The sequence below is a fragment of the Apodemus sylvaticus genome, chromosome 6 (assembly GCF_947179515.1).
Source record: "Apodemus sylvaticus chromosome 6, mApoSyl1.1, whole genome shotgun sequence".
NCBI classification, from domain to species: Eukaryota; Metazoa; Chordata; class Mammalia; order Rodentia; family Muridae; genus Apodemus; species Apodemus sylvaticus.
The window spans coordinates 135189283-135202779 of record NC_067477.1 but is presented as its reverse complement, the minus strand read 5'-3'; the positions used below and the strand labels follow the sequence as shown (position 1 = coordinate 135202779).

General features: G+C 46.5%; 1 protein-coding gene across 2 annotated transcripts in view; it reads right to left on the bottom strand.

Annotated features, from left to right (window-relative positions):
- Socs5 (suppressor of cytokine signaling 5) overlaps positions 1 to 13030 on the bottom strand; it is a 32352-nt gene extending 19322 nt beyond the window's left edge. Inside the window, exon 1 of one of the 2 annotated variants that reach the window (XM_052186523.1) lies at positions 12819 to 13030. The gene's annotated coding sequence lies outside the window, so the exon portion shown is untranslated. Of the gene's footprint in view, positions 1 to 12317; positions 12694 to 12818 lie in introns of those variants that run through there. The other variant, XM_052186521.1, reaches the window with a different exon arrangement.
- Positions 13031 to 13497: the final 467 nt, after the last annotated feature.

The following is a 13497-nucleotide window of genomic DNA, read 5'->3' as shown; positions in this document are numbered from 1 at the left end:
GGGAAAGAGAGAGAGAGAGAGAGAGAGAGAGAGAGAGAGAGAGAGAGAGAGAGAGAGAGAGAGAGAGAGGGAGAGAGAGGCACTAGGGGGTAACCCCACCTTCCTCTTTTAGCATGCAGAACCTAGGGGACACTGCTGCCCACATGCAGGGTGGGCAGCCCTTAAACAGTTCCCTGAGATGAGCTTTCTGTTCTCTTGGACCTTTCTTGAGCCAATCGAGCTGAGAAGTTAACAATCAGGGAATGTAAAATGGTAAATCCACCTCAGAGACACTATTTCGAACAACTGTACTTCTAAGTATTCCCTAAGAAAAGAGGACCCTAAGAGAACACATCAGAAGCATGCACTGCAGCTTCCCACTCCCTTCGCTAGACACTACAACAGCACAACTAGTCTGAATGGTGCATGCACAGCGCCTGTGCGTGAACATCGCATGTAGTGTGTATGTGCTGTGCATCACAGGCGCCCATGTGTGCACATCACATGTGGTGTGTACAGGGTGTGTGTCACAGGCGCCTGTGCATGCACATCACATGTGGTGTGTATAGGGTGTGCGTCATGGGCACCCGTGCATGCACATCACATGTGGTGTGTATAGGGTGTGCGTCACGGGCGCCCGTGTGTGCACATCACATGTGGTGTGTATAGGGTGTACATCACAGGCGCCCGTGCGTGCACATCACATGTGGTGTGTATAGGGTGTGCATCACGGGCGCCTGTGCATGCACATCACATGTGGTGTGTATAGGGTGTGCGTCACAGGTGCCCGTGCATGCACATCACATGTGGTGTGTATAGGGTATGCGTCACGGGCGCCCGTGCGTGCACATCACATGTGGTGTGTATAGGGTGTGCGTCACAGGCACCCGTGCGTGCACATCACATGTGGTGTGTATAGGGTGTGCGTCACGGGCACCCGTGCGTGCACATCACATGTGGTATGTATAGGGTGTGCGTCACAGGCACCCGTGCATGCACATCACGTGTAGTCAGGCACACTGATCAGCCTCTTGTACTGCTCTTCACCTTCCTTCCTGAGACAGGCTCTAGCTGATGCCGATGCTCGCCCTCTTGTCTACACTGGCTGGTCCTGCAGTCACACCTGGCTTTCTAAACGGATGTGAGGGATCCAAACTCGGTCCACATGCTTGTACAGCAAGCTCTTACCCTGAGCTACCCTTTGCAGCTTTGAGACTTGTCTTATATTGGGGGAAAAACTAGAGCATTGGTTGCAGGTATGTAGAGAAAAAGAAAACAAAGATGGAAGAGGCCCAAGGAATCTGACCTATGATGTCGGGCTGCTGCGCGAAGTGGAGGCACTCGGGTCAAAGTTCAAAGCCAGCCTCAGACACATGAGACAGGTAAAGAAAATTAAAAATGTAAAAAGTATACTTAGCATGTTTGTATTTTACTGCATGTATACTATACTTCTGATTCTTTAATTTTTTAATGAAAACTATGACCAAAACTTGTAATTCTGTCTTCTTACTATCTGTCCACCCTCAAGAATGGGTCTTTCCAGTCTCTGAAGTGTGTACTGGAATCACCTGGTCCTCTTCTAACTTACTAAACCAGAATTTGAGACCTATAAAATTCTCAAGTCCATGAAATTTTAAGATATTATATTAATCTGTTAATTATCTGTTTAAGATAATATATTATATCTGTTATAGAGATATATAGTAACAAAATAAAGAACAGACATAGGCTTCAAAGTGCACATAGCTAATCAGTGCTGTCCAGACTCTACACATCACAGGCAGGAGACATACAACTGTCACTGAGTACGAGGCTGCTGTTACCTCACCACTGTGCTCCCGGCCCGCTTTCTGCTATGTGGCCCCAGGGGCCTCAAATCCAAGTCTTAGTCCCCAGCTGTCCACCCATTCTTATTTCTCACAGACCCCAAACTCAAAGGGCTTTAGTGTGGACTATGAATGTCCTCAAAGGCCCGTATCTCCAGATGGCACTATTAGAAGGTGGTAGAGCCTTCCTTCTAGACCTTCCTCGATGGGTCTAGGGAAAGGTCCTTAGGCCATCAGGGCGCACCCTCAAGGTAAATGCGGGCACTCTGGTCTCTCTCTGGGCAGTCTCACTCGGCTGCTTACTTCCACCATCCTGGGCTACGTCACTGTCAGCTCAAAGCAGTGAGCCATGGGTCAGACTGGACCTTTCCTCTTTCTGACTGGGGAACTTAGGTCTGTGGTAGTGACAAGAAGCTGTCCTCACCAACCACCTCCTCTTGCTCCTTTGCTCTTCATTCTTAACACTGTCTCCTCCTCCTCCTCCTCCTCTCCAGGGTTGTTCTTTTAGAGCTGAATCTACATGCAACTTTTCCATGAAACCTACCAGATTCTGTCCACATTCCTCTCAGGGCTTGAAGACCTAGCTCTGACCAGATGTATTTAGTTTGCTGAGACTAGACACATCAGTCTTACTGACTCAGTGCTGCCCCCTAGTTTAGTGGTTCTCACCCTAGGTCTCCACACTGGTGGGGCTGCAGATCAGATATCCTACATATCGGAACCTTTATGATTCCTAACAGTAGCAAAATTACAGTTATGAAGTATCAAAAAATAATTTTATGGTTGGGAGTCATGGAAACATGAGGAACTGTGTGAGTTGCAGCATTAGGAAGGCTGAGAACACTGCCCTAGTCTGAGGGAGCCCTCCACTGAGGGAGCCCTCCACTGAGGCAGCCCTCCACTGAGGCAGCCCTCGCTGCACTGTTCAGATCCTTTCAGGGCCTGAGGCACTAACAGGCTGGAGGTTAGGGAGAGAGTGGCAAAGCTGGTGACTCAAATAGAAAAAGCCCTTGAGCTTCCACGTCCGCTCAGAGTACCCAACTGCCCAGAACAAACAAAGACCCTAAAAGCAAGCCGAGTCACAGCCTGTGCTGTACACGCAGGGGACCTGTACGTTTGAGGCCAGGATGCTCTACACAGTGAGGTCCTGGATGGCCAAATTTTGGATGGTGAGAATTTTGGGTGGTAAAATTTTCTAAATATTTTTTAAATTTTATAGTTGTGAATTCAAGTGCTAGGACTTTCTTGTTCTGAATGCATTATCATTTAGAAGCTATACTTATTATTTGCCATACTTATGAGTTTTCAACAACAAACTATATGCTTTCCCAATTGTATCTGTAAACAAGACCAGACTCTTGACTTACATGCTAACTGATATCCTGGTCATGTCATGACTTACTTAAAAATTACATGTGGACATGCAACCCCAGCCCCCTGGAGTTTAGACGTGGAACTCTGCCAAGCCGGCTAGCTTACGCTCAATCTCCTCCACCCCAGCAACCCCACGCCGAGAGACCGCATTTCCTACATTTCTCTGAACCCAGTATCATTTCCATTCCATCACAAATTCCTTGATTCAGACTATCAGATAATCTTTCTTGTGCAAAGGCAGTCTTCAGTGACATCTTGATTGTCATGTCCTAGTGAGGGGTCAGATAGGGTCACCAGATTTCCTCATGCATCTTGTCATATGTAGTCACTAGTAAGGTCTCCACTCTCCTTCCCTCCAGAATATTCTGTGTATCACCTCTATGGCCATTAAAAAAAAAAAGAAAAAGCCAAACAGTTTTACTTTCCAATGTACACAGCCAAAAACAAAAACAAAACAAAAAAAAACAAAAAACAAAAACAACAACAACAAAACCCAAACTCTAATATAGCTCCTAAGGCTCTACAACCTTTATTCCTGCTCCATCTTGGATCAAGTCTAACATCTTCATTTTCTTCTCATACTCATTTAGAAAGCTCAAAATTTACCCATCTCCTTAAACACACCGTGCCCTTTCATTTTTAATAATACAGAATAAATAGTAACTCAGGCCGGCTTATTTTATTTTTACGAGCTCCCTTCTACTATTTAAAGCCATTAGCTAACCCTGTGTAGAAATAATGAGTGAAGAAACAATCAGACAAAGCAGCCAACTCGCAATGAGCTATTCTCACAGCCGTGTTACACCAGCTGCATTGACTAAAAGGAGATTCTGTGCTGCTTCCTCCTCCCACCTCCTGACCACTGTCACCTTAGCCTTGGGATGTCCTATGAGCATGTCATTCAATCCCATCCCATCCGGCTCCTGGACTGTGGCCTTCCATGCTTCTCCATCCCCAGGTGTTTGTCCTTTGACCCCTAGCCTACGGCTTTGCTTCTTCCAACTGTCTCTCCTTCACAAGAGCATCAGGGTTTCTTACCTAGCACTTTCACATGTGTGACATTTGAAACTCACACGGTATTTTCATATACACTTACTTGGTCACTACTAACTCACTTTCACACATACAGCATGCATGTAAGAGACCATGTACAGTGAGAGCTGTCCTGGTCCTTTCCTGTGTGTGCTCTCAGCCGTGAGACTATTTTGAGGCTCAGTGATGCATCTAACATTGTCCCTCCATCTCCACCTGCTCTGCTCAAGTCCCCTTCAGCTGGGGCATCCTCTGCCTGCTCCAGGGCAGCCCTAATGTTTGCCCCTTGATACTCAATACTCCAGGGACCCAGAGCTAGTACTCCTAGTTGGTGTCTTCCCTACTAAATGACATTTTCCTTGTTAACAATCATTCATGATTCACAGTTTCATAAAGTCAACCAAAGAAGTATTTTATGGGTGGCCAATGATCCTACCAAATTCAAAGGGCAAAACTACACAGCAAAACATGTCTAGTTTTTCTTGAAAATAATTTTTCCTTTAAAAAAATTTTTAATTTTAAAAATTTTGTTTTGCCTGCAAATATTTGAAACTCACATGTTATTTTCATAGACACATACTCAGTTACTACTAACTCACTTCCACACATACAGTATGCATGTGCACATGTAACTAACCCACTTCCACACATACAGCATGCATGTGCACAAGTAACTCACTTCCACACATGCAGTATACACGTGCACATGTAACTCACTTCCACACATATAGTATTCACATGCACATATAACTCACTTCCACACATACAGTATACAGGTGCACATGTAACTCACTTCCATACATACAGTATGCACGTGCATATGTAACTCACTTCCACACATACAGCATGCATGTGCACATGTAACTCACTTCCACACATACAGCATGCATGTGCACATGTAACTCACTTCCACACATACAGCATGCATGTGCACATGTAACTCATTTCCATGCATACAGTATACAGGTGCACATGTAACTCACTTCCACACATACAGTATGCACGTGCACATATAACTCACTTCCACGCATACAGTATACACGTGCACATGTAACTCACTTCCACACATACAGTATGCACATGCACATATAACTCACTTCCACACATACAGTATACAGGTGCACATGTAACTCACTTCCACACATACAGTATGCACGTGCACATATAACTAATTCATTCCACACATACAGTATACAGGTGCACATGTAACTCACTTCCACACATACAGTATGCACGTGCACATATAACTAATTCATTCCACACATACAGCATGTGTGTCCCCGGTACCCATGGAAGGCAGAAGAGGGCATCAGATTCCCTAGGACTGGAGTTATAAATGGTTGTGAGCCGTCATGTGGATGCTGAGAACTGAACCTGGGTCCTCTAGAAGAAAAGCCAGCGAGCTTAACCACTGGGCATCTTCAAAGTTTTTCTATGGCTATGTAGCCCTCAGGCTGGGGTCAAATTTGTAATGATTTTGCCTCAGCCTCTGAATGTTAGGATTACAGGTCTATCCAGCCATGTTCTTAAAAACACAAAAGTAGGGAGGTTTGAGGTAGACTAGGTTAAAGAGTCAGAGCAACCTGAAGCTACACACACACACACACACACACACATACACACATACACACACACACACAGAGAGAGAGAGAGAGAGAGAGAGAGAATAGTTTAAATACTGTCTACAAATCCTCTCAAAACATCTATATACACTCTCTAGGCAAGGAGTTAAAAGTACCTCATAAGCCTTAAATTACTCTATTAAGAGATGTTTTTACTATCTTAAGGATTAATGATCAAAAGACTGGAGACTTGGTCCCAAATCCACCACATAATAGCTGTCTTGGGAAAGTCATTTCATGTTCTTGAGTCAATTCCTCTGTATAAACTGGATAATGCCACCCACCTTTTAGAACTGCTAGCAAATGAAGGGAAAGAAGAGCTGTGGAATCACAGCTAAAGAAATGGAAACCTTTTGATAACTACTGTTACAGACAATACCACGGCTGTTTCCAGACACATGCCCAACAACTCTTGATATATAACTGGATGTCCTGTCCAACAGCAACTGCAATAATGCCTTCAAGGAAGCCCTTTATATAACTTCTGTATCCCCTTCCTGGGTTCCAAGTCAGGTCCTAGACTTGAACTGAGTATCCTCATCCCCACGCTACATGAAGCTCATCAAGGGCTGTTCCTAAGCCCCTCCTTGCTGCCTGACTTAACTCCCTGGAACAGCTACAAAGTTGGCAACTTCCACTGCCAGTCTATTAAATCACTTTAAAAATGTAAAATGAAACTGATCCTTCTTTCTACTGGTCTAAATGAAGGGTAAGTCTGCAGTCTCATGTAAATAGCCTGATGTTCTATTTAATGCTTAGAGATCCTTTACTTCTAAAACAACCAAAGGAGGATCAGCTCCCAGGACCCCCACCCCAACCCAGAATGTGTAGATGCACAAGTCCCCTTATGTGAAATGGCATAACATTTGCATATAATCTGTATGCATTCTCCTGGTTTCTTTCTTCATTTTTTTAAGGCAAGGTCTCATATAGCTCAGGCAGGTTTTGACCTTCACATAGCTGAAGATGACCTTGAACTTATTATCTTCTTACTCCTACCGGGTGGGTTTACAGATGTATGCATGTGCAGTGCTGGGGTCCACCATTTCGCATGCATGCTAAGCAGGTACTCCACAGTGACTGAGCTGCATCCCCAGCTGCTGTGTGATACTAACACAGGGAAAAGCAACTCAAATAGCTGCTCCGCCAGGGTCAGATAGGGACGAGGAGGAAGAACACTCCATGCATACTCATTACAGGGTATGCTCCCCCCCCCACACACACACCCCACAGTATTTCCAATGCAAGGTTGGATCTACAGATAGGGGACCTGTGGCTTAAAAGGGCAGACTGCGCACCTAAGGCGAAATGTGGCAGAGAAGGCCCCTTGATTGATGTTTACATGGTGTCCTAAAGCACAGGAACAAAGGGGCTTGGGAGGTGCTGGCAGTAAACCCTGTGAGGCCACAGCAGAGCCACGCACAACTGTTAATAGGTTGGTTGTTAGGCAGATAAAGACTCCAAGGTGTTGCGGTCAAAAGAATAGGTGACAGCCTGTGGCAATCTGTCCCAGGGAGTGGTAGTCCTCTAATCTCTCTTCTGATAGGATCTTTCCTAGATCCCCCTTAAGGAGATTAGGGAGGCTCACAGAAGTCAAGTGTTGCACTGTTTACAGTGCAGACTTCTTTTAAAGATGGAAATTTCTTTTACAAAAAGACAGCTCTTTAAAACTATTCCAGTGTCGACAGTTTTTCTAAATATGCCAAAGTATATTTTAGAGTGGCACATTTTGGTTCCCCAGTGTTAAAACACATATATGCACATGTAAATGTAACGGTGTCATTATGGTCTCTTTCCAATCATTTATTTGAATTGGTCATCAAGGCAGACATCAAGGTCTTCACTTAAACTACCAAGTAAAATGTACCCACTATTGATGCATGCCAATCCTCTAGCCTAATTACCCTTCTAAGACTTGTGCTGCTCTAACCAGATCTAAAGACCCTTTCCTCCTAAAAAACAAATTCCTGGCCAGTGCAGATGAGGAACTTCCTGTGCTTCACACTGTCCCTTGCTCTCTCTAACAACTACACTGAAGCAAAGGACGCATCAGGGATGGTCTACTCAGCCTGTCACCCTGAGTAACAGACCATTCTCAGTGACACAACACACATACTCTCCAATCTAATGGGGAAACTGACCTAGTGCCTGTTTAACTTTAATGCACTTAAATGCCTTCTAAAATCATATGTAACTAAATAATGTATTCTTATAATTAGAATACGTGAATATGCACTAAGCCCAAAGAAACCCTGTTTTGTTTCTACAGAATCCCAATTAAGTCATGAATCCAACAAATGTCCTAAACTGTGACAAAATTATCATCTTCACAATAATCTAAAGATTAGAAGTCAGTCACTTTTCAAACATTAAAATTCTATGAAAGTGAAAGACAACTGTGACACTAGACAACTGTGAACTTCTCAGAGGTAACTCCAGCAACTCTGTCTGGCCCTGTTAACAGTAGCTATTAACTCTCCCCACCTGCCACATCTGCCAGACCACACAGTCACAATACTAGCTGGACCTGAGCGACAGCAAAGTAAAAGAACTTTATTTTTTTAAAGTTGGAGTTACGCAAATTGCTAAAACCTAGCAGTTTATGAGGAAAGCTATAAAAAAAATCAATTAATAAGGCCAGCTGATAGACAGCTCGGCAGCTAATGGTGCTTGTGGTGCCAAGCCTGACAACTTGGGTTCCACTCAGAGAATGTGACAAGTCCTGAGTCGTACAAGTTGTCTTCTAATCAATGCACATGCTTACACACATACATACACACATACAGTAAATATGTAAAAAGTTGATGAGAAATTAGCTTATAGGAAATAGGGTTCAATGACTCTTCTGCATGGTTCAATCAGCAGAAAGTACTTGCAGACAATGGCAGGCCGTGTAGACTCTGCTTCCCCGACCTAAGCTCACCTAGAAAGCTCTAGAACTCTGCACCTTCTCTAGGATGCCTACAAAGAAATGTCAACACATTTCCAATCTAGAATAATGAAACTGAAATGAGGGGTTTCTCACAGACCCTGGACAAAGACCCAAGGTTTGATCCTGGAGTCTATTAACACACACAAAAAGGTGGGGGGCAAAAGACAGGTGAGCCAGAGGAGCGTACAAATGGCAGGCACACACATGTAGAACTTGCACGCGTGGGCACCACACAAAAGACAGGCTCAGAAAAGGGCCAGAGTAAAAGTTACCTCACTGGTGGAGTGCTGGCCTGGCAGGCCTGAGGCTGAGATTCTAGTTAGCACTCGGGACAGGAGGCCATGGGAGTTTACAATTTTGAATGACAGAGGGAGGAGGGGCTTGAGAAACTGGGGCTGAGGGGAACAGGTTCTTGGAGGGTGAATGGGGGGGATGCACTTCAGACCAGAGACTGTTGTCTCACACAGATAAAAAGAGCCTCAAAGAAGAAGCTATGTAACGTCTCCAGAGTATGAGACGCCCTGGAGAAATTGGGATTTAGCCATTCTCTCACAGATCCAGATGGGAGATAGCGGAGCCTTAAGGAAGCTGTATCAATCGTCTGTTTCACCAATAGATTGCTTTGCAGAGAGATGCATTTCCCCACACGCAAGGACAGCTTTTCCCAGCTGCTCTCTATGTGCTGTGACATTTGGAAGAGCCATCTGGAAACATGCCAAAGGAGCACCTTGGGGGCAGCACTACTTAAATGTCCCCCAAGCATTCAGAGAAATGTACTCATTAACTTGATATGCAGATCTAATTAAAGTCTAAGGTAAGCTGAGGCAGAACAAAAACCATGCACATGCTGTTTCCACTAAATGTCCATTAAGGTAGTAATGGTTTGATCTGTGTATTCATCTAGGTGTTTTTTCCTAGCCTGAAAGGGGGAAAAAGGATATACATCCTAATTAAGCCTAATGAAACTCAGAAAATAACGTGCCCTTTCTATGTGCTAGGTACAGTTAATCCTCACCGATATGCCATGAGGGAGGTCCTTCCTTTTCCTCTTTCTTTTCTTTTCTTTTTTTTTTTTTGAGACAGGATTTTACTCTGCAGCCCTTGGCTGGTCCTTAACTAGCACCCACCCTGCCTCTGCCTCCCAAGCGCTGTGATTATTGATTACTTGTGCACCACACCCAACCAGGGCAGCTGCATGTTAAGTGGCTGAAATACAACTCCTGTCTCCATTACAACTATGGCATAAATTATATTTTCATAATTATGTAAGTCTACTTCCTTTTAGAGGAACTGAAATCTACTTCAACATAAGAAAAGCCCACAATTAGAAAATTCTCACACAATTCACTTAAAATACAAAAACCATTTTGTGTTCTAAAAGCCTCAATCAATTTTAGCCCAAAAATAGAATACTTGCTTCATCTAAGATGCTCATGCAATACTTTAATCTGGATGACAGTTTTCTCCCTTTGCAATGAGAGGAAACTTAGCATTTTCACTAATAATGCTATAATTGTCTTTAAATAAAAGTTCAGGCTGATTTGCAGCGCTGATGTAAGAAGCACTCAAAGTTCCCCATCATTACAAAGGAACAACATCACAAATAAGCCGAAAGTTATTTATTGCTGGCACTGGAGTCTTTAGAAACAAACACTATGGGTGTGATAAAGTAGAAGAATAAGCGACCACCACTCTAGGGTCAGGCCCTCCAATCCTGCTCCAAAGCCACCAGCAGCAATCTGGTCCCTTCAGAAGCTCTGGCCGTTGATAAAGTAGAAGAATAAGCGACCACCACTCTAGGGTCAGGCCCTCCAATCCTGCTCCAAAGCCACCAGCAGCAATCTGGTCCCTTCAGAAGCTCTGGGCCGTAAGTTCCCACCTTCTACTCTCCCAGCTCCGAAAGAAATGACTCATCGGGCTCTCATTCTCTTTTTGTGAAAGTTATCACCATTACCTCACAGCCAGTAAACTGTTTTGCTTTAGGCCCACAAAAGGAGACAGCCAGTCCACTCCCAACTAAGAGAAAGGGGAAGCCCACCACTGCTGGCTTGCCAGAGATGATTCTCAAGGTGAGTCCTGTAGAAGCCATTATAATGTCAAAAGGTGTTAGGTTTCAATATTTTAAGCTGCTGTTTTGTACGCCAGTACATTCTCCCTAAGGACAAATAGTAAAATTCAAGGACAATAAGGAGAGAAATATACAATTACCCATTACTTTTTCAAGAACTCAGAAGACGAATTAAAAACATTAACACCTTTTTGCAGAAATGTTTGAATTAGCCAGCAAAGTATCCTTCAGATTTTTCCCCCTAAATGTTAAGGACTCCCTAATCAAGTGAGTTTTCATTTTGTGAGCTGTAGAGAACTCAACAAATGTATGAAATTAGTAATAATACAGGTGTGACTTTAACAAGAGACCAAAGACTAGCTGTGCAATTCTTAGCTTACTCTCTCTAGTCCACGAATTGACAAAGGTAATATCCCTGCAGGACAGCCAGAGGTGACTCCAGACAACAGCCACTGCTTCATGCCTGCGTGTGGCTTCCTTCCGTTGCTAAGCCAGTCTCAAAAAAGGACTATGAATATGAGACTATTAAGATTAAAGTACGCATTTGACTAAATTCTCAACTGTTAGAACACTAGAGCTCATTTTAGCACAGCCTTCTAACACAGCATCTTTTTCATTTGGATCCTTAAAGAGAAACCAGTTTTAAACTTCTATAGAACATGTAGTTCAATTTTACATGGCCCTGTAATGAAACAGTTAAAAGCATACATGACTTATTCGTCTTCTAGGATAAACGTCAGTAAATCGTAATAGTACAGTCCAGCCTAGTGTTAACTTTGAAAGGAGCAAGCCTCCGGTGTAGATGGAGAAGCAGCTCTAAGAATGTCAAGGTGTAGTTGGAAGAATGTCCAGGAAAACTGGTAACTGCCCAACCCCATCAAATATATATATACAATTTAAAAAAGAGGATCACTGACGAAGTCCAGCCGCGAGCCACCTTTGGCTTGGAACGCCAAAATAAAAATGTCAAAAGCTCGGGATTGACCCCCATAGCCTTCAAAGTTGAGAACCAAACCAAGTGTCTTTACGCTGTTCCTTAGCATCCTTCTGTCAATGCAGCTCCCTCTCCACAAAGTCACTCCGCTCCAGCTACGCGAATGCCCAAGCCCCAGCACCAAAGAACCATTTATTAAAAGCTCAAGGACTTGGAGCGGGGTCTTCCTTGCGGCCGCCTCCGCATCCTGTACTAACCAGCCCAGGTTAAACCCCCAGAGATGCTCCAGTCTTTTCCCGCATCCACGCTCCCCGGCTCCTTCCTTCATGTCCCGGTACACCTTTTATCGTCGACCTTGAGGACCCTCAGGTCGGAGCTCTGGGGCGCTAGGTGACCTGGCTGGACCCCTCTACCCTTGCAGTGGGCACCTACGACCTCCCCCACCCAGTCTCGACCTACCACAACCCCGAAGGCGAATGCCCTCCCATCAGCCCCAGACGACCCCTTCTTGCTCCGACTCCAACCGAAAAGCAATTCCTCCGAGACGTACCGAGAGCCTACAGCGCGTAAGCTCCCACTACGCGCGGCACCGTGCGCAGGGGCTCAATGCCCCGGCTTGCCTTCCTCTTCCCGGCGGATCCATCCCGGCCCAAGGGCCGTGCCGCCTGCGCCGAGGTGCGGAGGCGCCTGCCGGAGGGCTGCGCCGGGAGCCGGGACCTGGGCAAGGAGAGGCGGCCGCTTGCGGGAGGGCGCCGGGCGACCGCGGGGACACTCAGCGGCTGGGACACGCGCGGCGGCCTCATCCAGGGCACCTGCGGCCAGGCAGGATGGGCCGGGGGCAGCGCAGTCAGAGGCAGGGCGAGCTCGACCGCCCGCGCGTCCTGTCCTCCGCGCCTGCCCGGCCGGCGCAGCCTCGCTTCCTCCGGACGGAGCCCGGGGACCCCAGCTCGGCCGGATGCCCCCGCCAGCCCCCACCCCTTCCCGGCCGCCTCCCCCTCGTCACCCTCTCCCCTCCCCCCGCCCCCCAAACCCCCACCGGAATGGAAAATACCTCCTGGGGTGGGGGGCGGGCTGGGCCACGCCTCTCTGAAGGGCAGCCTACCGTGACCAATGGCAGGCGGGGCTCTAGATGGGCGGGACTCCCGGCGGCCAATCCAGCGGCGGATAGGTGAAGGCTGGAGGAGGGAGGCTGGGAGCTAGAGAAGGGAGGCCGGCGAGTTACGGAGGTCCAGCCGCCCTGGTGCGTGCTGTGCGCGGCTGCCATTTTGGAGTCGGGCAGCGGAGACAGCGGCCGGGTTCGGCCGAAGAGGGAGGAGCCAGTCAGGTGGGAGAGAGGCTGACACGTGGGTGGGGTGGGCGGGGCCAAGCCGGCTCGGGCAGGAGGGGAGGGGGCGAGGACCCGGAGTCTCGGAGGCTGGAGAGGGTCACGTGGCCGTGGAAAGGGCTCGGGGTGGGCGCGAGGGCGGAAGGTCGACCTGAGGTGCGGGTGGAGAGTAGCTTTGTTCGTTTGGGCTCCGTTAGGGAGACCAAGGGGAAAATGCTGAATGGAGTGCCGGGTAGAAAAATGTGAATGAGTCTCCCTAGCTCCGTTCAGCATGGAGCCATCCAAGTCACTGAATTCCAATATTCACGGGAATCCGGGCACCTCATTGAATTCAACTCTTCCTCTCCAGGCTCTCAGCTGCCACGAAGATGACTCATACACGAGGGGAGGGGTGTTGTCACTCCCT